Raw genomic sequence first — 27672 nt, 5'->3', positions numbered from 1 at the left:
ATCTCTTCACACCCCTCTTCTTCGTGCCAGCAGCCATTTCTAATATCCATTTTACAGTCTATCAAATCAGGTCTTCTGCACATTTTCAAAAGTTCAAAGTCTCACAAATTTCAGGCGCATAGAACCCGATGGCATCAGGTCTCGTCATCCTGTTCGTGATGCCAAAATTGGGTTGCCCCGTCCCAGGGCTGTGGGGTACTCGGTACCGGGCCGGTGTCAGTGGGATGTGTATCACAGCGGCGGTGACCCGGTCCGTGGCCCTGGGCACCCAAATCAATGGTAGAATGTAGTTTATGAAATGGAATAGTTCGTGACACCACCTGTGGGGTTTGGCAAGCAAGATGTTAAGCCAACGCTGCATGCAGATCCTCTGGGGCTGATGTTGGGTTGCAGCATAGATGGTGTAGCTCCCCACAGTTGAAGCTGTAAGCTCAGCGCAGTGTGTAGGCGCAGGCAGTGTGAGGAATGTTGGTACCCAGATGTAGCAGTGCTGACGGTGTTGGCGCACAAATGAACGGAAGACATCAGGGCTTGCAGTTCCAAAGCTTTACTCACAGTTCGTGGTACACACTGGTGCCTACCTCCGTGCCGTGTCCTCCGGGGTAGAGACTCAATCAACCTCCCGGGCAAGTCAGGATTCTCCTCTCCCACACTCCGCCAACATGTACCTTTCCTGAACGACTCCTCTATTGCGCCTTTTAGTGTGAAGAGCTCCAGTACCGTGGTACTCTGAAGTTCCTCCTGTCAGATGTTCCTAACAATGCTACTTGTATGACAGACAGCTGTAGCCTCTCTCGGGGACTCCCTTCTCTGGAGTCCTGGCTCTCTATTCAGTTGCTGTTGTGCCCCAAGTCTTGGATGGGAGTAGTGCATTTACAGCCAACTACTCCAACGGTATCTGCTGCAGAACCATATGTGTCCATACAACCTCAGGGACCGGGCCCCGGCCTTGCGCTGAGAACCTATAGGCAAAGACCCGCCCTCACCTCCTGTAGAGACACAAAGACCAGCTCCCACTTCCTGTAGAAAGACAAAGACCCATCCCAATTTCCTGCCAAGACAAAGACCCACTTCCACTTCCTGTAGACAGAAAAAGGCCTGCTCCCACTTCCTGTAGAGAGACAAAGGCCTGCTCCCACTTCCTGTAGAAAGACAAAGACCCACTCCCACTTCCTATAATCCATCTCGACATCTCTGCTGCTGGAAATGGATTACACTTGACGACAATCAGTGGATAGCAAATTTGCACAGAAGGGAGACATCTAGTTACTGTCATTTTGGACACCCTAGTCCAGAGCCTCTCACCTTGCCAAATCAGATCTCATACTTTGCACTGACGAGAGCCAACAGCTCGAAACACCGTGTCTGCAAATTGAGATTCTGATTTGGCTTGTATCCTAAGTCATACTACAAGACTCGTTAAAGGGTTGATTGTGACTTGTAGGATCGCTACTACCAATAGGTGGCGCTGTAGAGTAAAAGTCCTCTTTCTTTCTGAAGAGGCAATTTGCATGTCATTTTGGAGTGATCTTTCAGAAGTAAGACAACACAATTTATAAATAAAGTGATTGGCAGTTTAGTTATTACATTAACTATAAAAAGAAAGTTGTATGAAAGTACACAGACCGTTTAGCTTTTGCTTACATGAAATGTACAAAAAATGTACTTGCTACAGGCTATAGGCTATGTCTGCCAACGACTGATGCCTGCGCTTGTAAGCCATGCTAGTACATCAGCTCCTTATTATTACCTGCACAGAAATGGCTAAAGCTCCATATTAAACTAGTAGCTGAATGGCAGCTCACAGTGAGATTTAAATATATAATGAGTGACAACAGATATTAATATTTTAGTGGAAATGATACCATTATGCCATGTCATGGAGTAGGGTATAGACTCAGAAACTCCCTGTGTTTGGGAAACCTGCCGCATCATTCTCCTGCATGAAAGTGGCTTTTATCATCCTTATAGTGTGCGTTCTCACCGTTCAGCTGGTGAACAGCTGCTGCCCCCCTTATGTTCTGTCTGCTTTATATGTTAAATGTTTTCATTTTACTTTAGATCGAACTATGAGAGTCCATGTTTTCGTGGACATAAATTCCATCTTGTTTAAAGTATCCCTCCGGCAAAAAAATCATTAGCCGTGCATCGCAGCTGTAAAATGGGAGTAAAAGGGATCTGAGAAATGGCTGCAGGTGAATTGCTCCACATTTATCAAGCAGATCAGATATTTTGGGGGAAATGGTCAGTGACAGACCGGAGTCTGTGCTTCTGAGGGTCCATTTTCAACATTTTTTTTTAATGTAATGTTTCTTATCATCATGTATTTGTGAGTCATCCCTTGACCCTAGTTGCAAGTCATTTGTGCCCATGTAGCCTTCAAATGGATATGATTTTGGCTGCATTTGGAGCCCATTGTTGATTGTCTCTCTTTTGTTCCCATCACAAAAAGTGCACTGTTTCCCTCTCCTAAGATGGCCCAGTCTCTGGCAGGCGACTCTTCTCCGCCAAGCCCCTGGTCACGACTCCCGATTTCTTGCTCATCATCACCAAAGCCTTCAGTCTACTCCATCTCACCGCAGGGGAAAAAGAATGCTCCTAATATTGGGCCAGGCACCATCCTACATACACCTTCAGCTCTTTGGTCCGGCACATCCCTTAGCCTTACAAAGGTTCACCACTGCCACCTCCTAACAGCATTGTAGCATAGAAAATCAACATACCCACTCTCCATCCCCAACGAATACCAAAAGGACACCATTTTCACTATTCCATCATCATCACTGTCAACTTCACTCACTACACCAGCAGGGCCATGGGTGGCTGTTATGTGGCAAAAGTGAGGGAAGTAGCATCTCTGTGTGAGAATTTTCACTCACCAAGACTTCAGAGGGGCAGGAAAGTTTGGAAATTAGGTTGCGATGGTGATTGGAAATTTTGGTCAAACTTTATGGTTCCTTTCCATATTTCACTGCAGGAGTGTTTTGATGAACAGTTGGTGATACTGCTAGATGTTCACTAAGGAAAAAGTTTTTTTTGTCAGCTCACCAAACCGTAGCAAATGCGAAGTCTGGAGGAATGCAATCAATCCTGGGTGGTGCAGGGAACTTGGATTCCGGAAAATCTTGTAGGCACAATACTCAGGAGATGTTCCAGCAACTTCGACCAAAGGATGGTTAAAATCAAATAGACTTTATTCCAAAAAAATGATTAAAAACAGAATAGGTGCATAAAAAACATATGGTTCACCAATGTGACAGACGCTTACGCATTTCGGACTAGAGAGTCCTTACTCATAGCTTAACATCTTACAAATAAACATATACCTATATACACTTGCTGGCTGAACAAGCTGTTATTAAAAGATCCTACAGAGGAGATAAGAGTTCTTTTAATGAAAATTTTGGAAGAAGGACATTTGATGGGTTTTCTTACTAGTCAGCAATTGGAATTTATGAATCCACCTTTCCCCAAAATTCCTCTTTTTCATGCCTTGCCCAAGGTTCATAAGGGGGTATTTCCCCCACCTATGCGGCCCATTGTATCTGGAATAAGGTCATTATTGGAGAATTTGGGGGATTGGTTGGATGCACGACTTCAACCACTAGTATTGAGATCACCTAGCTATATCAAGGACAGTAAACATGTGTTACGTGTAATGAAGAACATTAAGTGGAATAGTAATTATACATGGGTTACTGCAGATATTGCTACATTGTATTCATCTATACCTCATCATCTAGCTATTCGTGCATTTCAGGATCAGTTGATTGTCTCCATCAGTCTGAAAAACAGTGAAGTGTCCCATGGTGCCCATGGATGAACCCATCCAGGGGACTCGAGAACCGTGTTCTCATGATCAGTGGTGGTGCCAGTGACCAAAAACTTATAGCAGGCAAACATCTTAACTTGATAAGATGCAAATGTCATTGGTTATTTAGATCGATCTCAGAAGTTTCTCCACTTGGCTACAGGAAAGATGTATAGATCCCCAAGTTTTTCTCATCATTGGAAGGAATACAGAAACCTTTCCAAGAAGTATTTACGCATCCACCCTCTAAAGGCAGGATAGTAACGTTCTGCTTCTTGGGCAACGAACGATCTTGTAGGAAGACATGTAAAACCATGACCATGATTCCTATGTGTAGCCGGAACATCATATTAAATTCTATAGATAAAAGTTTTCATTTTCCCCATAGTAATTGTTAGTGTCCTTGCAACTTCAGCAAGAGCAGTCAGCCTCACCACTCAATAAGGAAGTTAGAGGAGCAAAATAACACCTTTAATCATGTCTTAAGTTGTCTGAGATGAAGCAATAAAAAAATCTTGCTCTTAATTTTCAGAAATAACTCTTGTCCATGTGCATTGTCTGGCATTGCAGCTAGTCCACATTTATTTCTTTGGAGATGTGCTGCAATATCAGAAATAGTCAATGGATTGCAGTGGTACTATTTTTTTTTTTTTAAGAGGTGACTCATTTTTTCTTAATAAGAAATCACTTACGGTTTATTAAGTGCGCTTTCTAAAGCCTAGAACTGCTGTAACCCAGTACTTAGTGAGTGGACACTATCTGCTATGATGTCTCCCAAATGCAGCATACACAAACGTGGGGAATTCCTACTATCATTTCTCTGTGTAGCACATGTTCAGAAGCAGCAGCAGCATGGAGGACATTACATTACACAGCAGTACTGAGCAGTGTAAGTGTGAATCCAGCTCAGTACAGGGATTAAACATAGCACCATAATTTTCTCTTTCAGTAAGTCAGTTTATCCTTTCCATTTTCCCTGCTATATGTTTTGAGTTCAATAGGCAATTAATTTAACTATAAGAAATCAGGTATAATTTATTAAGCGGGCTTTCTAAAGTGCAGAACCATTTCAGTCTTCATTTAGGTGAATGGAGGCTATCTGCTATGATGCCTCCCATATGCAGCAAACAAAGACATGGAGAATTCCTGCATCCTGTTTCTATGTTGCACATGTTCAGAACCAGCAGCAAAAGCATGGGGGACATTATACAAAAATACTGAGCAGTGTACCTGTGAATTCAACTCTTGAAAGGGATAAAGCAAAGCACCATCTCTTTCAATAACTCAGTTCATCCTTTCCCCTCATCATTCCCCTGTCATATATATTAAGTTCAATAGGCAATTATTAGGGGATCTAACTTAGTATATAACTACCTGCCTTAACTATAAATTTCCATATTTTTCTAGGACATTTCTTAGTCACATAAGTGGCAACATCAGTGCTTCCCTGCTTGTAGTAAAAGCAAGAAGAGAAAATGTAAATATTGTTTTAGGACATGAAGACATCACTTTCCGACCTACACCTCACCCATGGTTTGATGTTCAGACATGCTCCGGCACCAAAAGAAACTTGAAAAAAAAGAAAAGCAGATGAACTAAACATGAAACAAAAGGCTCTGCTCGGGGAAGGCCATGTTTGCACATTTCATTTTGAAATATTGTTCATAAAAGACCGTCTTTCTTCTACCCGGCTTTTGTCTCTGCTCTTGTAAATTCACTTTTATCTTTGCTCGGCCCTTTTTTATCCCCTGATTGCTTCTTAAGGACGGTCCGTTAGCTCCTTGCATGATTTACATGTCCTCATTTGTTTACCTTATCTTTTATTTCCCTTTCAATTTTCCCTTCCCTATTCAACACCGACAAATAGCAGGAAGCAAGAAGGCTTCTTTCTAAGAATCAGATCACGCTTCGTTCCCTGTGGCATATGGATATCTTCCTTTCAAGAGGCTGGAGCGGCCAGGTGAACATCTGTTGCTCAGTGAGCTTTTTCTAAATGGGCAACGATAACTCTGATAAAGTCAGCTTAAGAAAAGAGCTTATACCAGTCCCCTGTAAGAACGGAATCATTTTTCCTATCATGTTTGGATCCACCTTGGCGCTATTGTTTATGCCTTGTGCTGGACCAATACCTCTGACACTGGTATTCTTTGCCAAAGGCAACATTTGCTTCGAAGCATCTTTGGATTCTAAAAATCAGTTGATCTTCTCCAGGCAATTTTATGATGCTTTATGTGGGAATAAATATGATAATACATATGACATCGGCCAAAAATAAAAACTTGACAGCCTTCCTCATTCCTTGTGCAGGAACTGTGTGCAGTCTTTGCTTTGTAAGCTCTTCTTCCCCCATTACCCAAAAGGAGAAATTAGCCATACAATAGATCAGACTTGGGCAAGGTGAGACAGCCGAAGGGCAGAAACAGTGGCTCACAGGCTGCACCGTACTCTCCCCCTTCGGCCATCCATCTACCATCACCCACCGCTCGCTGTCAACACTCTCCGCATCCTACGGATGCAAACAGCAGTGAATACATTGGTGGAGGATGGCGCCACTGGCTCCATCTTCCACCAATCACCATGTGAGCCAGCAGTCGCGATGACATAATTTCATCGTGTCAGGTTTGCACTTCGGAGAGTCAGTGCATCGAAGAGGGCAGATTGCAGGGGGAATGGGAGCAAGGTGAGTATGAGTTATTGTTTTGTTTTTTTCATGTGTATGAGATATTGGCATGTATATAGGAGGCTGTGTGGGGTTCATACTGAGGGTTCATTCTGTATATAAGGGGCTCAAGCAGTATATAAGAGCCTATGTGGGGCTCATGCTTTATATAAGAGGCTATGTGGGGCACATACTGTATATAAGAGGCTATGTGGGGCATGTGCTGTAAATAGGGGGCTACGTGGTGAACATGATGTGTATCAGAGGTTACGTGGGGCACATGCCATATATCACTGTGCTCTGGCAATAGATGGTACTATGCTGACATGTATCATAAATTTTTCAACATTTTTCCCTCTGTAGACTGAGTTTTTACTTTTTAGTTGTCCTTGAGCTTGTAGATGCTATGCAGCATTCAATACAGAGCATATACAGACATGGGAGATTCGAACAGCGAGACTTGGTTGGTTAGCAATAGCATCGCTATATTGCTACTGCAGTGCAACAAGTCCATCTGAAGTGGGCAAATTTTCCTGCTATACTAATCCTGCACAGTTTTTCAGCAGGGAATTATTATACGACATTTACACTGTGCCAGTTGTGCATCAAAAGCATACAGCCAAACTTGGTTGCTTATCAATAGCATCGTTATATTGCTACTGCAGTGTAACAAGTCCATCTGAGGTGGGAAATTTTCCTGTGATACTAATCATGTAAGGTTTTCTCAACATTGATATGCTGTAATTTAAAATGGGCAAGAAGCATAGAAAGGGGCAGGGAAGTGGACGTGATGTTGATCGTCAGCGCAGAGGCCGAGGTCATGGGCAGCACAGTGGGCAGCGGGAGCACAATAAACACACACATCATGTCGACCTAGATTCTTGTCCCACTTTCTAGGGGGGCGTGGAACACCACTCTTGAAGCTAGGTAGATCAGACCAGTGTGAAAAGTTTGTTGGATGGATAGCAGATAATGCTTCCAGTCAGTTTGCCAGTACCACCAAGTCTTTCACATGGTCCCGTCTCAGTAGCCGTGATTCTAGGCCACATAATTCTCCCTGATTATCCATCCTCCCACCATGCCAAGTCCCTGGAGACAAGTGATCCCACACTTTGACACTCTGAAGAACTGTTGACATTTCTATTTATAGAGTCTGGCCTCTCGCCCTGCTCAGGACATGAGGAGATTGCATGTAGCAATGCGCAAATATTTGAGCCGCCACGGTCGCAAGAAGGCAACTGTGGGAAAATGCAATTACTGTTGCAAGAGGTGGATGATGATGAGACACAATTGCCAACAACTGATGTTGTTAAGTCAGCAAGTCAGGAGGAGGACCAGGGTGCGGAAGTGGAAGACGAGGTGATGGACAATGAAGTCACTGACGCAACCTGGAAAGGTGACGTGCAGAGCGAGGACAGCAGCACAGAGGGGAAGGAATCACCAGCACCACATCAGTCAGGAAGAGGCAGAGGCATGGCCAGAGACACAAGACAGGCAATTGTTCCCCAGAGCACCAATGCGAGGGAAATTGCCAGGCCAAGCTTTAGGTGTTCCCGAGTCTTTCGCTTTTTTAAAGGAGGTCCAGTTAGCCTAAAAAAAGGCCATTTGCAACATTTGACAGCAAAGCACTCAACTAGTTGGGCCGAACTCCAGGGTCCAAAAACAGTGTCTGCAAGTGGCCCCACTGCCTCTTCCCCTGTTCTACATGCACACCAATCCCCTGTCCATGACGCAGGGGAAGATGACTCCCACCCTGCACCTGTCATTGCACACTTGCAACCAACGTCAGCAACCATTCAATTGTCCTTACCCTAGTCCTTGGAACGCAAGTGTAAATAGGCAGCCAACCACCCACAGGCCACAATTTTAAATGGCCACATTTTCAGACTGTTTGCCCTAGAAATGTTGTTGTTTAGGCTTGTGGAGACGGAAGCTTCTCGTAACCTATATCGCTACTCGGTCCCCAGTCACCACTATTTCTCCCAGTGAGGTTATGTTCCGCTGCCTTTTCTGTGACCCTCGCATTGTATGCATTTTGGCCAACACTTATTACTGGTTGGTCACCCTTCTAGACCTACGCTACAAGAAGAGCTTTCCATCTCTCCTTCTCATGGCGGAGAGGTCTAATAAAATGTTGGAGCACTACACTAGAAGGCCCTAATTGAAGAATTATTTAAATTCTGATAATATAATGCACTATAGGAACAGAAAAGCACAAATAGGGTCTTATCCGGTGATGATATTAAGAAATATAAAAAATCCACTCACCTGCTATAGGAGAGATCACGTATATGAAATTGGTAGTCAGCTGCTGCATGTCCAATGGTAAAACAAGTGACCGCTAATATATAAAATCTTATGGAACTTATTTTTGGACTTCCATGCGCTGCTTGACATAATACACGATTGCAGTTACACCTGTCTGTCATCCCCTGAGGAAGAAGTAGCTCTTACTTCGTAACGCATTGGGAATAAATGATTAATCTTCTATTATAACTGCAATCGTGTATTATGTCAAGCAGCGCATGGAAGTCCAAAAATAAGTTCCATAGGATTTGATAAAATTCTGACAATGCTGGCCATATTTGTGTAGGTGCCTCTGAACAGTAGAACAATGAACCACAACTCCAGAGTCTGCTAAATCTTTCTGAAGGTCTTTTGTAGTCAAGCAGGGGGTTCTGATTTGCTTCTCTAGCACTTCAACCAGCAGCTCTCACTGAAATTTTGCTTGGCCTTCCAGACCTTATCTTGACCTCCACGGTTCCTGTTAACTGCCATTTCTTAATTATATTTCAAACTGAGGAAGATTGCAACTTGTATACGTTTTGCTATCATCTTATAGCCTCTTTATAGTCATTTTCAGAGTGCTAGGCAGCTGCTTAGAAGAACCCATGGCTGCTGTTTTTTGGCACAAGGTTAGAGGAGGTTGGGTTTTTATAAAGCTGGGAAATTTACATCACCTGTCCTTTCCTAACGATGATAATGAGCAAGCCATAACTCTAACAGGCTAATTAAGGTCTGAAACTTTGGTCAAAGTTATCTGAGCACACATATCTCCAAGATTGCCCAAACTTTTGCTTTGTCCCTTTTTTGATTTTGCAATTTTTAAAATGTAAAGAATGACAATATACAAAGGAAATGTGTCATCATTAACTTTAGACCTTTTAGAGATCATTTCATCTTCAACTTGCTTAACTGTTCTCAATAAAAACAGTCATTTTGGCCAGAGATGCCCAAACATGACGCACTTTTTTCCAACAAGTTGCCTGTATCTTTGCACTTTGTATTGGTTCTGTTGACGAGTATAATCACTGTGTTCACTGTGGTGTTATATAGGACTGCAGATGACATCAACTACATTATCTGTGCCAAGAGAGTTATCATTGTGTTATCAGTGGCGTTTTTTCTGTGTTTTTTGTTTGGAGAGGTGTGGTGGTCTACAAAATATACTGTATGCCTCTGGGTCTGAGCACCTGATCCTTTCTGACCCTACGTAGCACATATTCAGAAGTAGCAGCAGCATAGAGGACATTATATGACCTGTATCCTGTCTTTTTCACCAGTTTTCCCTCTGCAGGCTCGATCTCTAATTTTTAGTTGTCCTTGAGCTAGGAGACTAGCTGCTGTGATGTCTCTCCCATGAAGGGAAGGAATTATGATGCGATGGGTGTGGAGAATTTGAAAAAGGCATTTGGTTGACCTTGATTGAAAATCTAGAGCTCCTCACCCCTATGACTGAAACAGAAGGACGTGACAGGTTCCCTTTAACTTTTTTGGGGGGCTCAACATATTATGAGATGTGTGGAGCAAGAATAACACCTTTGGACAAAGAAAAATAACATTTTACTCTTGAGTGAAATTGTTAATAATAATAATAATAATAAATTTTATTTCTATAGCGCCGAAATATTCCGCAGCACTTTACATTTCAGAGGGGATTTGTACAGACAATAGACATTACAGCATAACAATCACATAGATTATAACAAATACCAAGAGGAATGAGGGCCCTGCTCGCAAGCTTACAGTCTATGAGGAAAGAGGTAGACACGAAAGGTGGGTTGTAACAGTTGCCCTGATTGTATGGACCAGCCATAATGTTAAGTGTGTAACAGTACAGACACAGAGGGCTAATGGATGCATAAAGCATGTGGGAACATGATGTGTGGAACCTGGTTATGGTAAAACTTTTGGCTGTGCCACACAGGGATAGATTAGGTTAATGTGTTGAGGCGATAGGCCAGGCTGAATAAATGCGTTTTTAGGGCACGCTTAAAATTGTGGTGATTGGGGACTAATCGTATTGACCTGGGAAGTGCATTCCAAAGAATTGGCGAAGCACGTGTAAAGTCTTGGAGACGGGAGTGGGAGGTTCTGATTATTGAGGACGCTAACCTCAGGTCATCAGCAGAACAGAGATTGCGGGTAGGGTGGTATACTGAAACAAGGGAGGAGATGTAGGGTGGTGCTGAGCCATGCAGGGCTTTGTGGGTGAGGGTACTAAGTTTATACTGAATTCTGGAGTGGATGGGTAGCCAGTGTAATGACTGGCACAAGGTAGAGGCATCGGTGTAACGATTGGCGAGGAATATGATCCTGGCTGCAGCATTCAAGACAGATTGGAGAGGGGAGAGTTTGGAAAGAGGGAGACCGATTAGAAGAGAGTTACAATAGTCGAGACGAGAATGAATAAGAGAAACAGTAAGAGTTTTTGCAGAGTCAAAAGTAAGAAAAGGTCGAATTCTAGAAATGTTTTTGAGGTGCAGATGACAAGAGCGAGCCAGTGATCGGATGTGGGGGACAAAGGAAAGCTCGGAGTCAAGTATGACCCCAAGACAGCGGGCATGTTGCTGGGGTGTAATAGTGGAACCACACACAGAAATGGCAATGTCGGGTATAGGTACATTAGTAGAGGGAGGAAACACAAGGAGTTCAGTCTTTGACAGGTTCAGTTTCAGATATAGTGAGGACATGTTAGACACAGCGTTTAGACAATCGCCGGTGTTTTCTAGAAAGGCTGGCGTGATGTCAGGAGAAGAAGCGCATAATTGGGTGTCATCAGCATAGAGATGGTACTGGAAACCAAATCTACTGATTGTTTGACCAATAGGGGCAGTGTACTAGGAGAAGAGGAGGGGGCCTAGGACTGATCCTTGAGGAACCCCAACAGTAAGGGGAAGGTGAGAGGAGGAGGAATGTTTATTCTGTATGTGCCTATAAGTTGCCATGAAGTAGTTGTGTTGTGAATGGCAGCCCATCAAGGGTTTTTCTAGCATGCCGAGCAGAAATTGATGTTCTTAACGATATTCAAGAAAAGATAATGGTGGACACATATGTAGGTCAAGGTTTCCTCTACTGGCATTATCACAGGTTGTATAGATAAGGCTGATACACTCTTGACCCAACCCTTGAAGTCAACAATGGAGGATTCGCCATGTCAGAATGATGTGGTCCATTCATCAAGGAGTCCATGAGTTGTTCGTAAGCATTATTCCATTGGACGTTCATCAAAAACATTTCATTCTGCAATTTCTGAGACAATGAAAGCCCACATTATATAACCAAAAAAAAAAAAAAGGGAAGGGACATCTCTATGGAACAATACATTCTCCTGTACAGACATTGAACGTAATGATCAAAGGAAATTGCAATGATGTTTTATGCTAATGTCTGCCAGATCTTTCTAAAGAAAACCTCTTCTGTTCGCATGTGAACTAAGGAGTCTTTACAAACAAAGCCGAGCAGCCTTCCAAATCTTTGATCTCCTTTCTGCATCCTCTTTATTTACCGAATGAGGAACCAACTCAGACATAATGTGAACAACATACAATTACTTCTGAATTGCCCCTGTACTGAGTTACCGTATTAATATTCTTTAACCTGTTCTTGGCTCGGTGTCCAGCAATAATGTCTTAAGATATTAACACAGGTGGGCATTTAAAAAAAAAAAAGGAATAAAAGGCAAAAGAAAATAAGTTTTTTTTTGGGGGGGGGCAGATTTGTCCTCCTACAAAATGCACATGCTCTTATAGAGCCCCACACAATTGTTGTGTCTGAGGCATGCACAGAGTAGGAGGACACCTTTGTGGCATGAAAATGGATGCTACCACTGGTACTTTTCTCTGTTGGTCACCCTAGGGTTCCAAAACTATTTTTTTTTTATCTTCTGAACACTTAATAAAAAACAATGATAGCCAACATTATCATGCACATATTCTAAAACTTACTGCATCATACATATTACTAGATGGTGGCTCAATTCTAACGCATCGGGTATTCTAGAATATGTAGGTAGTTTATGTATGAAGATGTAAGAATAAGGCAATGAAGACACAGGCCTTTTGATGTAAAATATATATATATTATTATTATTAAATGATATTGCTCATAGAACTTAATACAACTGAGCAAAATCATTAAACAGATTATTAAAATAGATAAACCATTACATGAATATGTAACTGTATTTAAACAAATTATCAGACGAAAGAAGTACATGTACACTATAATAGATTTGTTCACAATATCAACCTAAAATATTTTTGTACACTACATTTTTTGTGAATACTTTTTGACTATGTATAAGTAACTTTCCTTGTAAAGGAGTATCAAGAACCTGCACCTTGACGTTGGATCTCATTTTAACTCTTGAAAATGCAAAGTAGAGTTGTCCATGGCCAAAAACGGAATCTGGTAGATATATGCCAACATGGTGTAGAGTTTGACCTTGTGACTTGTTAATTGTTATGGCAAATGCTGGTTTGATTGGAAACGGACGACGCCGAAGCTTAAATGGAAGACTGGTGTCCAAAGGACATAAATCAATGTGTGGAAGGAACACTTCATCTCCTTTTGCTGATCCAGAGATAACTTTTGCTTGAATTACATGGGAATGGAGTCCAGTAGCAATAAGGCAAGTTCCACTACATAGACCATTTTTTGTATTTAGATTCCACAGCAACATTACGATTGTTCCAACTTTAAGTTGTAGTCTGTGGGATGGCATTCCTGATGGTGTAAGACTATTTAAAAATTCAACTGGATAATGCTCTCGTTCATCTTCATTGTCTACATCCACTGAATCATCACTTTTGTATAACTTATACGCTCCAGGCATTCTGTGCATTACACGGTCATTTAGCACAGCCACGTCATCGTTCTTGGTACAGAGAATTGCACAGGAAGAGGCCCTCTCAACACTGCTTTGAACATCCACATCAATTTCAACATGTTGTCCAAAAGCATCACTTACGATGCAGTCAGTGCACAACATACTCTGTGTCAGAAGATCGCATGTTGTTCATTAGTTTGAGTTTAGTAAACTGTTTCCAAAGATCGGCCATTTTTAAGCTGGACTCTATAACATCTGTTCTTGTTCCATTTGGGATGACTGGCAGGCATTGTCTAAAATCTCCACCAATGATAAAAACTTTACCTCCAAATGGAATTTCATTTTTTTCCGCAACATTTGTAGTCATTACTTCATGCAGAAGTCTGTCAATTAACGTAAAAGCGTATTTTGGATCCATGGTGCACTCGTCAAGTATCAAAAGATTTGCATTGTTTAACTGTTTAAATGTGTCTTGTTTTATTTGGGAAACAGAGATTTGATTGACTGGAACTGGTATCCCAAAGAGTGAATGCATAGTGCGACCTCCTCGTAAAAGATTTGCTGCAATACCTCTTGTAGCCGATGGCAATACCACTTTTCCCAAACTTCTAACGTGATGCATTAAAACTTCATAGAGGTATGTTTTACCGCTCCCTCCTGGACCATCAATAAAGAAACATTTTGGCCTTGGATCTGCTTTGTTCTCTATAGCACTCACAATAGTGTCATATGCAATGCGTTGTTGTGCATTTAATGAGTTTCTTTTCTCTGTTTCCAACAATAATTCTGAAGCTTCGTCATACTCTGGAACTTGTGTAACTTGAATTGCAGGCTGGGGCAAATTAAATTCTGAGAACGTTTTACCATGCAGTAGTAAGACATTTTGGACATCTTGCATGGCATAAGATTCACAATTTTGACAATTTCCACTTCTGTTGTGAAGATGTAAGCAGTAGAGTTGAGCGACTTTTGGTTTTTTAGGGTCGCGTTTCGTTTCGTGAAACCCGACTTTTCCAAAAGTCGGGTCGAGCAAGATCGTCCGATTATAGGGAAAAGTCGGGGTCGTCCTGAAACACGAAACCCAATGTAAGTCAATGGGGAATAAAAGTCGGCAGTAAGAGGAGGACAGGAAACACACCTACAGTGCCCATTTGAATGCCAAAAGCATCAATTCTTCTTACTTAAGCTTGTCAACCTTAATTAACTTCATAATACAAGTTACGCACTGAAAAATGGGGGTTATTTGGCTACAGACTGTGGGGGGGAGGGCTGGCTCCAGGTTTTCATGTGCCCTGGGCGAAAGAGCGCCCCTTTAACACATACCACAACTCATCATGCTCCGATACGGCAGAGAAATAGCGGTATAGTACAATGAAAAATACCTCACTTTTTACATCTCATGACGAGGCCCATCTATTTCTCCATACAGAATCATTGGTCCCATATAATGTTTGAAACAGTATATGATGAGCTCCACATAATGCTACAGTATATGTTGGTCCCCATGGATGAAGCTCTACTGTCTTATGGGCCCAAATAATGCTCCAAACATAATGGGCCCCATTTCTAATGCTCTAGTGTATAATGGGCCCTGTAAATGCTGCTCCAGTGTCTGATGTCCACCTTTGGAATGTTCCAGTGTATGGTGGGCCCCATCTATCATTCTCAGACGGTGTTAGGCCCAGTATGGATTGCACGTGATTGCACAAAGGTTAGAAAGGGTACCGTATCCCCGGATAACATGTATGGATAGTGTACACATTCAAAATATATGTCTATACATCAGGAGGCAGGCTCAGATGGTGTTAGGCCCAGTATGGATTGCACGTGATTGCACAAAGGTTAGAAAGGGTACCGTATCCCCAGATAACATGTATGGATAGCGTACACATTCAAAATATATGTCTCAGGAGGCAGGCTCAGACGGTGTTAGGCCTAGTATGGATTGCACGTGATTGCACAAAGGTTAGAAAGGGTACCGTATCCCCACATAACATGTATGGATAGCGTACACATTCAAAATATGTCTCAGGAGGCAGGCTCAGACGGTGTTAGGCCCAGTATGGATTGCACGTGATTGCACAAAGGTTAGAAAGGGTACCGTATCCTCAGATAACATGTATGGATAGCGTACACATTCAAAATATATGTCTCAGGAGGCAGGCTCAGACGGTGTTAGGCCCAGTATGGATTGCACGTGATTGCACAAAGGTTAGAAAGGGTACCGTATCCCCAGATAAGATGTATGGATAGCGTACACATTCAAAATATATGTCTATACATCAGGAGGCAGGCTCAGACGGTGTTAGGCCCAGTATGGATTGCACGTGATTGCACAAAGGTTAGAAAGGGTACCGTATCCCCAGATAACATGTATGGATAGCGTACACATTCAAAATATATGTCTCAGGAGGCAGGCTCAGACGGTGTTAGGCCCAGTATGGATTGCACGTGATTGCACAAAGGTTAGAAAGAGTACCGTATCCCCAGATAACATGTATGGATAGCGTACACATTCAAAATATATGTCTATACATCAGGAGGCAGGCTCAGACGGTGTTAGGCCCAGTATGGATTGCACGTGATTGCACAAAGGTTAGAAAGGGTACCGTTTCCCCGGATAACATGTATGGATAGCATACACATTCAAAATATATGTCTCAGGAGGCAGGCTCAGACGGTGTTAGGCACAGTATGGATTGCACGTGATTGCACAAAGGTTAGAAAGGGTACCGTATCCCCGGATAACATGTATGGATAGCGTACACATTCAAAATATATGTCTCAGGAGGCAGGCTCAGACGGTGTTAGGCCCAGTATGGATTGCACGTGATTGCACAAAGGTTAGAAAGGGTACCGTATCCCCAGATAACATGTATGGATAAAGTACACATTCAAAATATATGTCTATACATCAGGAGGCAGGCTCAGACGGTGTTAGGCCCAGTATGGATTGCACGTGATTGCACAAAGGTTAGAAAGGGTACCATATCCCCGGATAACATGTATGGATAGCGTACACATTCAAAATATATGTCTCAGGAGGCAGGCTCAGACGGTGTTAGGCCCAGTATGGATTGCACGTGATTGCACAAAGGTTAGAAAGGGTACCGTATCCCCGGATAACATGTATGGATAGCGTACACATTCAAAATATATGTCTCATGAGGCAGGCTCAGACGGTGTTAGGCCCAGTATGGATTGCACGTGATTGCACAAAGGTTAGAAAGGGTACCGTATCCCCAGATAACATGTATGGATAGCGTACACATTCAAAATATATGTCTATACATCAGGAGGCAGGCTCAGACGGTGTTAGGCCCAGTATGGATTGCACGTGATTGCACAAAGGTTAGAAAGGGTACCGTTTCCCCGGATAACATGTATGGATAGCGTACACATTCAAAATATATGTCTCAGGAGGCAGGCTCAGACGGTGTTAGGCCCAGTATGGATTGCACGTGATTGCACAAAGGTTAGAAAGGGTACCGTATCCCCGGATAACATGTATGGATAGCGTACACATTCAAAATATATGTCTCAGGAGGCAGGCTCAGACGGTGTTAGGCCCAGTATGGATTGCACGTGATTGCACAAAGGTTAGAAAGGGTATCGTATCCCCGGATAACATGTATGGATAGCGTACACATTCAAAATATATGTCTATACATCAGGAGGCAGGCTCAGACGGTGTCAGGCACAGTATGGATTTGACGGCCCAGATTACACAGCGGAGGAGCAGGGAGAGGTAAAGATTGCAAATGCTGGGGCCCTGCCCAAGCAAGGGGGGCCCACTCGTGGGCGTCGGTACTGGCACTGGGCCCCTCATAGTACAGCGGTGTGTCTGACGGCAGGTGTGCACCACCACCGTCAGAGACACTTGATTGCACTATGAGGGACCCTGTGCCAGTGCCCGCGCCCAAGAGTCGGCCTACCCACCTGTCCAGGGCAACGGCACTCGCACGGTGTCGTGCGCTAGGTGGTGACCCCGGCCATGGGGGGGGAGGCAGCACAGTTAGGGAGTTTTAGAAAGTGGCATATGTTGATGTTGGACATTCAGCTGATGCAAAAGGCGAAATAGGTGAAGTACCAGTAAGAGGTGGACCAAAGCAAGCCATTTTTCTGTCACCCTATGTGTCATCAGGGGAAGGTGGGACAAAATCCTTGGAAACCCATGCGTGGTTCATTTTAATGAAGGTTAGATCATCCACATTTTGGGTTGACAGACGGGTCCTTTTTTCTGTCAGGATTGATCCAGCTGCACTGAAGACTCTTTCCGGTAGCACACTTGCAGCTGGGCAAGCGAGCTCCTGTAAGGCATATTGGGCCAATTCAGGCCAGGTGTCCAGTTTAGCGGCCCAATAGTCAAAGGGGAATGACCTGTGTGGGAGAACATCGATATGGGAGGAAAAGTAGTTTGTAACCATAGTTGACAACTGCTGTCTCCTGTCACTTTCCATGGATGCAGTATTACCAGTTGTGTGAGTGGTATTTGAAAAATCAGTCCACAACATTGTCATGAAACCCCTGTCTCCAACGCCACTTCTGCTGTGTGCACCACGAACACCTCTGCCAAGCTGCCCCCGGCCCGTACGGCTCGTGTGAGAACCATCACCGCTGCTGTGTGCTGGGAATGCCTCAAGCAACCGATTTACCAGAGTTGCTTGTTTATTAGCCAATATTAGGTCAAGGTTCTCCTGTGGCATGATGTTTTGTAATTTGTCTTTATAGCGTGGATCCAGGATGCTGGCCAACCAGTAGTCGTCATCGTTCATCATTTTGGCAATGCGGGGGTCCCTTTTTAGGATCTGCAAGGCATAATCTGACATGTGGGCCAATGTTCCCGGTGTCAATGATGCACTGCGAGTGCTGGGTGGAGGAGCACTTTCTGGCAAATCCACATCCCTCCAGTCATGCACAAACCCTGTACCAGACCTTGCCACGCCAACATTTTCACTTGCCCCACGAGATGCATCCTCCTCCCCTAAGTAATCATCCCCATCATCATCCTCCTCCTCCTCTTCTTCCTCCACCTCGTCCAGGAGAGGTCCCTGAGCAGACAATGGCTGAATGTCATCAAGGATTCCCTCCTCCTCTTCCTCCTCATCAACATTGGCTGCAGACGCCTGCTCCTTAAGGTGCGTCAAAGTTTGCATGAGCAGACGCATAAGTGGGATGCTCATGCTTAGGATGGCGTCGTCTGCGCTTACCAGCCGTGTGCATTCCTCAAAACACTGAAGGACTTTACAAAGGTCTTTCAGCTTTGACCACTGCACACCTGTCAACTCCATGTCTGCTCTCAAAGTGCCTGGCCGTGTATCCTCCCACAAATGCATTATGGCCTGCCTCTGCTCGCACAGCCGCTCCACCATGTGCAGGGTGGAGTTCCACCTTGTTGCAATGTCGATAATGAGGCGGTGGTTGGGAAGGTGGAGCAATCGCTGCAGCTTCTGCATACGAACGGAGTGTACAGGCGACCGGCGGATGTGCGCGCACAGTCTTCGCACCTTCTGGAGCAGGGCTTTTAACTCCGGATAATTTTTGAGGAAGCACTGCACCACCAGGTTCAAGGTGTGAGCCAAGCAAGGTATGTGGCTGAGTTTTGAAAGGGCTATGGCTGCCACAAAATTACGGCCGTTATCACTAACTACCTTGCCTGCCTCAAGATGTACACTGCCCAGCCATGACTCAGTTTGTCGCTTCAAGTACTCGGCCAGCACCTCGGTGGTGTGTCTGTCGCCCAAACACATCATCTGCAACACAGCCTGCTGACGCTTTCCACCAGCTGCTCGATAGGGGGACACATCGTGTGCAACAGTGGCAGCTGCAGATGGAATGCTCGCACGACTGCGCTCTGTGGACGAGCTTTCGCTTCTGGAGGAGGAGGAGGAGGGTCGAACGCCTACAGCCAACTGTTTCCTATACCGTGGGCTAGGCAGCACTGTCCCACCACCGCTGTCCCCTGTGGACCCTGCATCCACCACATTAACCCAGTGCGCAGTGATGGACACGTAACGGCCCTGGCCATGCCGACTGGACCATGCATCAGTTGTGAGGTGCACCTTTCCGCTCACTGACTGCTTGAGTGCATGGACAATGCGGTCTTTCACATGATGGAGGAGGGCTGGGATGGCTTTGCGAGAGAAGAAGTGGCGACTGGGTAGGTCATAGCGTGGTACTGCATAGGCCATGAGTTCGCGGAAAGCTGTGCTTTCCACCAACCGAAAGGGCATCATCTCAAACGAGTTTAGTTTGGCAATGTGGGCGTTCAAACCCAGTGTACGCGGATGAGAGACTGAGTACTTTCTTGACCTACTCATAGTGTCTGGGAGGGTGAGCTGGACTTGAGAGCTGCATATGGTGGAAGTAGCGGTGGACAGGGCGGACTGAGAGAGGGTTGATGATGGTGATGGAGTTGGTGTTCTTTCTGATGGCCTAGACTCAGTCTTTCGTTGATATAACAGTGGGATTCCCTGACTGCTGTGGTCTTGCAACGACACCTCAACATTTGCTGCTGTGCTAACTGGTGGGCTTACAGTGGGGGAAACAATGTAGCGTTGCTGACTACCTTCGTTGTGATCAGTTGCACATGTGGCACTTGAGGTTTGGTGTTGTGTCCACTCTTGCAAGTGCATGCTGGTTAAATGTCTAAGCATGCAACTGGTATTCAAATTTTTCAGATTTTTCCCTCGGCTAAAGGTCTTTGCGCACTTCTTACAGATAACCTTGGCCTGATCATGAGGATTTTGTTCAAAAAACTGCCACACTGCACTCTTCCTACTTTGGCAGACATTTTGCGGCCTAGCACGCTGTGATCTTTTGACCCTCTGGACAAGCTGTCCAGCAACTCTTTTGATGTTTGGAACCTGTCTTTGGAGTGCTCCGGGCCTGCCAGATAACAGCTGTTGCGATGTCGATGTCTGCTGTGGATGCTCCTCATCTGAGCTATTGGAAGCAGCACCCTCTTCCCCCAATGGATGCCAATCTGGGTCAACAACTGGGTCATCCATCACCTCCTCTTCTATGTCATGTGCACCTTCCTCTGTGTCACCGTGTATGGTCGTATAGTGTGCGGGAAGGGGCACCTGAGTCTCATCAGGGTCAGAATCTGGCTCTGTACACTGCGAGGACAATGTAGTGCTCTGAGTGAATGTACCAGCAGAATCATCCATCAGCGGCTGTGCATCAGTGCACTCCATGTCAGATTCATCTTGGCCTGGGTAATTCACCATTTCACTTGATAATCCAGGCATGGTATGTGAAAACAGCTCCATGGAGTAATCAGTAGTATGGCCTGCGTCATCCTTCAATCTTGGTTGGGGTGAAGGACACAAGGAAAGGTGTGGTTCATGAACATGTGCCTCCAATGACGACTCAGTGCTTTTACTTTTTACAACTGAAGAAGAGGAGGCGATAGAGCTGGAGGCTGAGTCAGCAATGTAAGACAAAACTTTTTCCTGATGCTCTGGCTTTAAAAGCGGTTTGCCAACTCCTAGAAAACTAAGCGTTCGAGGCCTTATGTAGCCAGACGATGACGCAGGGTCAGCATCTCCTGCATTCGGTCCTATTTTGCTCTTGCCACTACCATCAGATCCACCACCAACACCATCATTACCAGCTGCCAACCCCCGCCCAATTCCACGGCCTCTTCCACCAGCCTTCCTCATTTTTGGTAGAAATGTAGACAAAATCCAACAAACTATATAGTAATGTAAAACAAGGTACAAGGTGTCTATAGGACAGGGGAGATTTTGAATTTCTGCAGACACTTGTGGACACTGGACACTTTTGGATTGTGTGAGGCCCACTGATATCTGAGCGCTATGTGACAGGCTCGATGACACAGCTGTGACCAAAGTGACTAGAGGATAAGGGAGATTTTGAATCTCTGCACACACTTTTGGACACTGGACACTTTTGGATTGTGTGAGGCCCACTGATATTTGAGCGCTATGTGACAGGCTTGATGGCACAGCTGTGATCAAAGTGACTAGAGGATAAGGGAGATTTTGAATCTCTGCACACACTTTTGGACACTGGATGGACACTTTTGGATTGTGTGAGGCCCACTGATATCTGAGTGCTATGTGACAGGCTCGATGGCACAGCTGTGACCAAAGTGACTAGAGGATAAGGGAGATTTTGAATCTCTGCACACACTTTTGGACACTGGACACTTTTGGATTGTGTGAGGCCCACTGATATCTGAGCGCTATGTGACAGGCTCGATGGCACAGCTGTGACCTAAGTGACTAGAGGATAAGGGAGATTTTGAATCTCTGCACACACTTTTGGACACTGGACACTTTTGGATTGTGTGAGGCCCAATGAATATCTGAGCGCTATGTGACAGGCTCGATGGCACAGCTGTGACAAAAGTGACTAGAGGATAAGGGAGATTTTGAATCTCTGCACACACTTTTGGACACTGGATGGACACTTTTGGATTGTGTGAGGCCCACTGATATCTGAGCGCTATGTGACAGGCTCGATGGCACAGCTGTGACCAAAGTGACTAGAGGATAAGGGAGATTTTGAATCTCTGCACACACTTTTGGACACTGGATGGACACTTTTGGATTGTGTGAGGCCCACTGATATCTGAGCGCTATGTGACAGGCTCGATGGCACAGCTGTGACCAAAGTGACTAGAGGATAAGGGAGATTTTGAATCTCTGCACACACTTTTGGACACTGGATGGACACTTTTGGATTGTGTGAGGCCCACTGATATCTGAGCGCTATGTGACAGGCTCGATGGCACAGCTGTGACCAAAGTGACTAGAGGATAAGGGAGATTTTGAATCTCTGCACACACTTTTGGACACTGGATGGACACTTTTGGATTGTGTGAGGCCCACTGATATCTGAGCGCTATGTGACAGGCTCGATGGCACAGCTGTGACCAAAGTGGCTAGAGGATAAGGGAGATTTTGAATCTCTGCACACACTTTTGGACACTGGACACTTTTGGATTGTGTGAGGCCCAATGAATATCTGAGCGCTATGTGACAGGCTCGATGGCACAGCTGTGACAAAAGTGACTAGAGGATAAGGGAGATTGGATTGCTTTTAAAAAAGCAGTTTGCGGAGCAGTGGGTAAACAGCAATGCAGTAATGTCAGGAAGCCTTAGAAGGCAGCCCAACAACCAACACCACTGATACACCACTATATAGCCTCCCCTTGCACTGCACACACAGTGACTGGTGTGTTGTGCAGGCCAAATTGCTAGCAGCAGAAGCAGTTTTTTTGTCTTCTCAGCAGGACAAAAAAAAAAATTGGGATTGCTTTTAAAAAAGCAGTTTGCGGAGCAGTGGGTAAACAGCAATGCAGGAATGTCAGGAAGCCTTAGAAGGCAGCCCAACAACCAACACCACTGATACACCACTATATAGCCTCCCCTTGCACTGCACACAGTGACTGGTGTGTTGTGCAGGCCAAATCGCTAGCAGCAGAAGCAGTTTTTTTGTCTTCTTCCCTGCCTAACGCTCTCCCTACAGAATCAGCAGCAACCTCTCCCTATACTAAGATCGGCAGAAGTAAGATGGCGGTCGGCGTGCACGCCCTTTTATACCCCCTGTGACGCCCACCAAAGCAAGCCAATCACTTGCATGCCCTTCTGAAAGATGGTGGTGACCCGTGCCTATGTCATCACGTTGCCCACAGTGTCCATGGATCCTGATTGGCTGAAAAAGAGCGCAAAACAAACTTTTGAAACGCGACTTTGGCGCGTAAGTCGCCGACCTCGTGGCCGACCTCATCCTAGGGTCGGGTTTCGTTTCATGAAACCCGACTTTGCCAAAAGTCGGCGACTTTTGAATTTTTTCGACTCGTTTCGCTCAACTCTAGTAAGCAGTAATCTTGGATTATATGTTCTTTGAAATTTGTCCAAAGTTGAGCCGGATTTGTAGGCGGGCCAAATACGCAGATGTAGGCAAACAATTTGCGAAGTTGCTTAGGCATATGTAGGGTAACGGAGTCTTCTAAAGTTAGTGTCCACACAGTATCGTCCAATAAAAGTCCTAAAGCTAAAGCTGCAGCTTTAAATGTATCATGCAACACTCCGTTAACTGTTTTTAAATCGTCATAACTTGTCGCTCCTTTGACACGCAGTAATAACAGCCGAAGACAATATTTTTCTTGATCTTTGACACTAACAGTATACATGCGTCCAATTATTCTGCTAAGTCCTCGTTGTCTTGGAATCCAAGTTTTATTCCAAACGTAATGCTCTGGAATCTCTCGATTCAAATACTGTCTTGCGTTTTCATCACGTTGGTTTAGGAAAAACCATTCTATTAATGTTCATGTCGTGCTTAAAGTTTTGGAGACATCTTGAAATTGAGCATCTTCAAAGAAATAAAGCTGCTGCTGATTTGGTAAATGAATTTCTAACTGTTGTAATGACACATGTGACCGGATACACCGCCTCCAGCAGGGCGAATTTCTATAACACCCGTGAACCTGGATACACCGCCTCCAGCAGGGCGAATTTAAACAGAGTTAAGGGAAACACCGGGGAAACCGTTACAATGGAGGGCCTTGCAATAGGGAACAGGGATGTGGAGACCTCCTGCACTCCCCTGAGCCAGTGTCCCTACACTCCTGACAATCCCTAGGCAGGTTCCGCACCTGGCGACGAGCTGGATACCTCAAATCCCTAGCTCGTCCTGCACCTATCCCTTTCTAGTAAACTGGACGATGCAGAAACTAATCCCACCACTGCACTAATACACACACAAGGAAAGTAACAAAGAGGGAAAAACACCACTTAGCTTTGCTCTGTTGCTATTGCTCCCAGCAACAGAGTGCAACACCAATGTTCAGCTTCACCCCTGAAGCTCGACACCTGAATTAAGCTTCCGCCTGAAGCAATTACACCAGAGGTCCCCTGAGCTGCCAGGAACTCCTCTCTGTAGTTCCTTCCTTCACCAGACTTGGTTGGAAATGAGCAATATCACCAACACTGAGTGAGACCACCTGCTACTCCTTTATAGGTAGCAGCCAGGGAATCACACCTGCTTCATTATCACGTGCAATAACACTAGCGACCACCGGGGGCAACTAAACTAAAGTAACCAGAGTGCAATGACCCTAACGACCACCGGGGTCAAAGCTAGAACTAAAACAACCACAGTGTAATGACCCTAATGGACACCGGGGGCAAAACTAATTTTAAGCAAGCAGCTTAAAGGAAAAAAAAAGGTTACTTGTGCAAAATCTGTCATAATCCAACCTGGATCATGACAAACGAATAATGGCATGGGACTGTGAATGCATTGGAAACGCAAATATTCTCCACGCAGCTTTTGGAGCGCTTACATATCTTGAGTCCACAAAAGTTGATGATTCATCGTGATTGACTGTTGTCTGTTGTATTTCAACGTTAGCTTTGTCATGTCCCTTGTAGATGTACTTAAAAAGATATTTTATGCTTTTTATTGAAGCACATATTTCTACGTTGATATGACAGTTGTAGCATTTTATTAAGTACGGGTTGTATGGGACTATCCATGAGTTATTTATAAGTTTTTTGCTGTGAACAATGTTCTCAATGTGTTGTCGACGGTAGGATGGGTAGCCATCTAAGTCTTTAACAGTGTGCTGTTTCAACTCCTTTGGAAACCCTTTTGTACACTTTCCGTTTTCCATGCATGGACTTTTAGGATTTGATACACCACACGGGCCATGAGCCATATGAGAGACTACAATATTATACAGTTCTGGATACTGTTGTTGGTTAGGAATTTCAGCCTACACTATGTTTTTGATTTCTTCTTCAATGCGAAACTTGGAATGCGCATCTAAAATAATTAGTATATGCGCATGTGGGAGACCTCTTTTCTGAAACTCTATGACGTGTACCATTGCTACGACAGTTCCAAAAAGACCATTTTTGATGTCTTTGAAAAGACTGCTGAGTTTTAGTCGAACTACATGTGCTACCAAGTCCGGCCTGTGTTGAACTTGTTGCCAGGGTTCTAGATTTTCAGTAATTTCCGGCCATTTAGGATTACAGGTCATTGTCACAAAAATGTCAGGTCTTCCATACTTTGTTACTATTGCCATTGCATCTTGATAACGCTGTTGCATGTTGCGGGGGCTACCTTCAAGGACGACAGAAGAATTAATGTTTTTCCAATTGGAATTCCGATTTGAATTGATTGTTTATGCAAATGTTCTTGAACAACGCAGTAGTCTTCAACTTTAAGTTGCTTTTGGTTTCTTCAAATGTAATTTAGATGAATTGCTTCAATTTTAACGAAAGCGTCGACTAAGTACTGTTGTGTTAGTTTCCCACCGTTTAAAATAGGATTGAAGTAATTTCGGACAGACAAAAGAAAACTGTAGTACTGCAGTTGTGTCATTCTTCTTGAAGTTCCTTGCTGGTGTAGGTTTTCATGCCACCCCTGATCACCTCTTGGAAAAAATAACGAATACAGAAGAGCATCAAGGTTGCTATGCAAAATGCTAATTCTTTGTGTCTGAGGAACCAAAGGGTTGTTTTGTTGTGGCTTAAGATGGACTAATATATCTCTTTGAAAAGGAGGTTCTCCGTCATCGTTTTGAAAAACAACTGCGACCTCACTTACACATGGTTTGTTGTAACCTGTTTACGTTCTTGTTTATTGGCCATGACAATAGAAGGCATTTTAGTTCCATTTTGTATATCCCTCTGTTCCTCCTCAGCTTCGATGTCTTTTAGCATGCGATATGCGGCAGCAAATTGACTTATTTTTTGTAAATGTGCGGCAATTTGGTTAATCAGTTCAGCATCATACTTTTCATTTTCTTTCACATTTACCCTTTGTTCTGTATCCTCATTAGTATCAAGGATGTATAATTGTGCAAATTTTGGTGGTTGTCCTATTTCTGGGTGAAGTGTTCGAGTGCGGTGGTAGATCTGGCCGTGAATTTTAAAACAATACCGTCCAATTCCAGGGGGCGGTGCAATGTTAGCACCAAAAGAAGTAAAAGCATGAGAACTGTTGATGCTTCTGATATTTTCCATAAAATTTGTACTGTGTTGATGCGTTCCTTTCATCGATTGCTCAAAGAGATCTGAGTACTGAGGTCTCGGTAGCATAACTTTTCCTTTTTGGCAGCATTGAGTAAACTGATTGTCAGATGGTTTTTCATTAATGAAATTCAGAGAGTTGCATTTAGAGCAAACAGCATTCATATTCCCACAGTAGTGTTGAATAATTGTAGTTTCGCTGTCTGTTACGTTACATGCAAGTTGTTGAATATTTTGCTGAGCTTGCCTTAGTTGGTAGAGTATTAGTTTTTTGTGAATTTGTCGATCGTATTGTTGTCCGTTTGCTTTGGATTGTGAAGATTCATTCATTCGACGTTGTGTGTGAGATTCTGCATCCTGGGCTTCTCTGGCGGCAGTTTGTTGTGGTGTCTCCTGTTTCCGACATTGTGTGTGATATTCCGCATTCTGGGATTGTCTGGCAGCAGTTTGTTGTGGTGTCTCCTGTTTCCGACGTTGTGTGTGAGATTGTGCATCCTGGGCTTGTCTGGCAGCAGTTTGTTGTGGTGTCTCCTGTTTCCGACGTTGTGTGTGAGATTGTGCATCCTGGGCTTGTCTGGCAGCAGTTTGTTGTGGTGTCTCCTGTTTCCGACATTGTGTGTGATATTCCGCATTCTGGGCTTGTCTGGCAGCAGTTTGTTGTGGTGTCTCCTGTTTCCGACGTTGTGTGTGAGATTGTGCATCCTGGGCTTGTCTGGCAGCAGTTTGTTGTGGTGTCTCCTGTTTCCGACGTTGTGTGTGAGATTGTGCATCCTGGGCTTGTCTTGCGGCAGTTTGTTGTGGTGTCTCTTGTTTCTGACTTTGTGTGTGACATTTAGCATCCTGGGCTTGTCTAGTGGCAGTTTGGAGTGGTGTCTCCTGTTCCCGACGTTGTCCGTGAGATTCCCCATCCTGGTATTGTCTGGTGGCAGTTTGTTGTGTTGTCTCCTGTTCCAGACGTTGTCTGTGAGATTCGGCATCCTGGTTTTGTCTAGCGAGAGTTTGTTGGAGTGTCACTTGGTCTCGACGTTGTCGTTGCCTTGCTGCTTCTTTGTCATCGTCATTGGCGTATTTT

At 44.3% G+C, this 27672-nt stretch overlaps 1 pseudogene; it reads right to left on the bottom strand.

The window, feature by feature from the left end:
- Positions 1–12996: 12996 nt before the first annotated feature.
- LOC141056885 (uncharacterized) lies at positions 12997–25716 on the bottom strand (annotated as a pseudogene).
- Positions 25717–27672: the final 1956 nt, after the last annotated feature.

The sequence above is a fragment of the Dendrobates tinctorius genome, unplaced genomic scaffold, assembly GCF_039654945.1.
Source record: "Dendrobates tinctorius isolate UK_male_01 unplaced genomic scaffold, ASM3965494v1 ptg000201l, whole genome shotgun sequence".
In the NCBI taxonomy this organism is placed as follows: Eukaryota; Metazoa; Chordata; class Amphibia; order Anura; family Dendrobatidae; genus Dendrobates; species Dendrobates tinctorius.
Note: the sequence above shows the minus strand (reverse complement) of the source record. Positions and strands in the feature narration are given on the sequence as shown.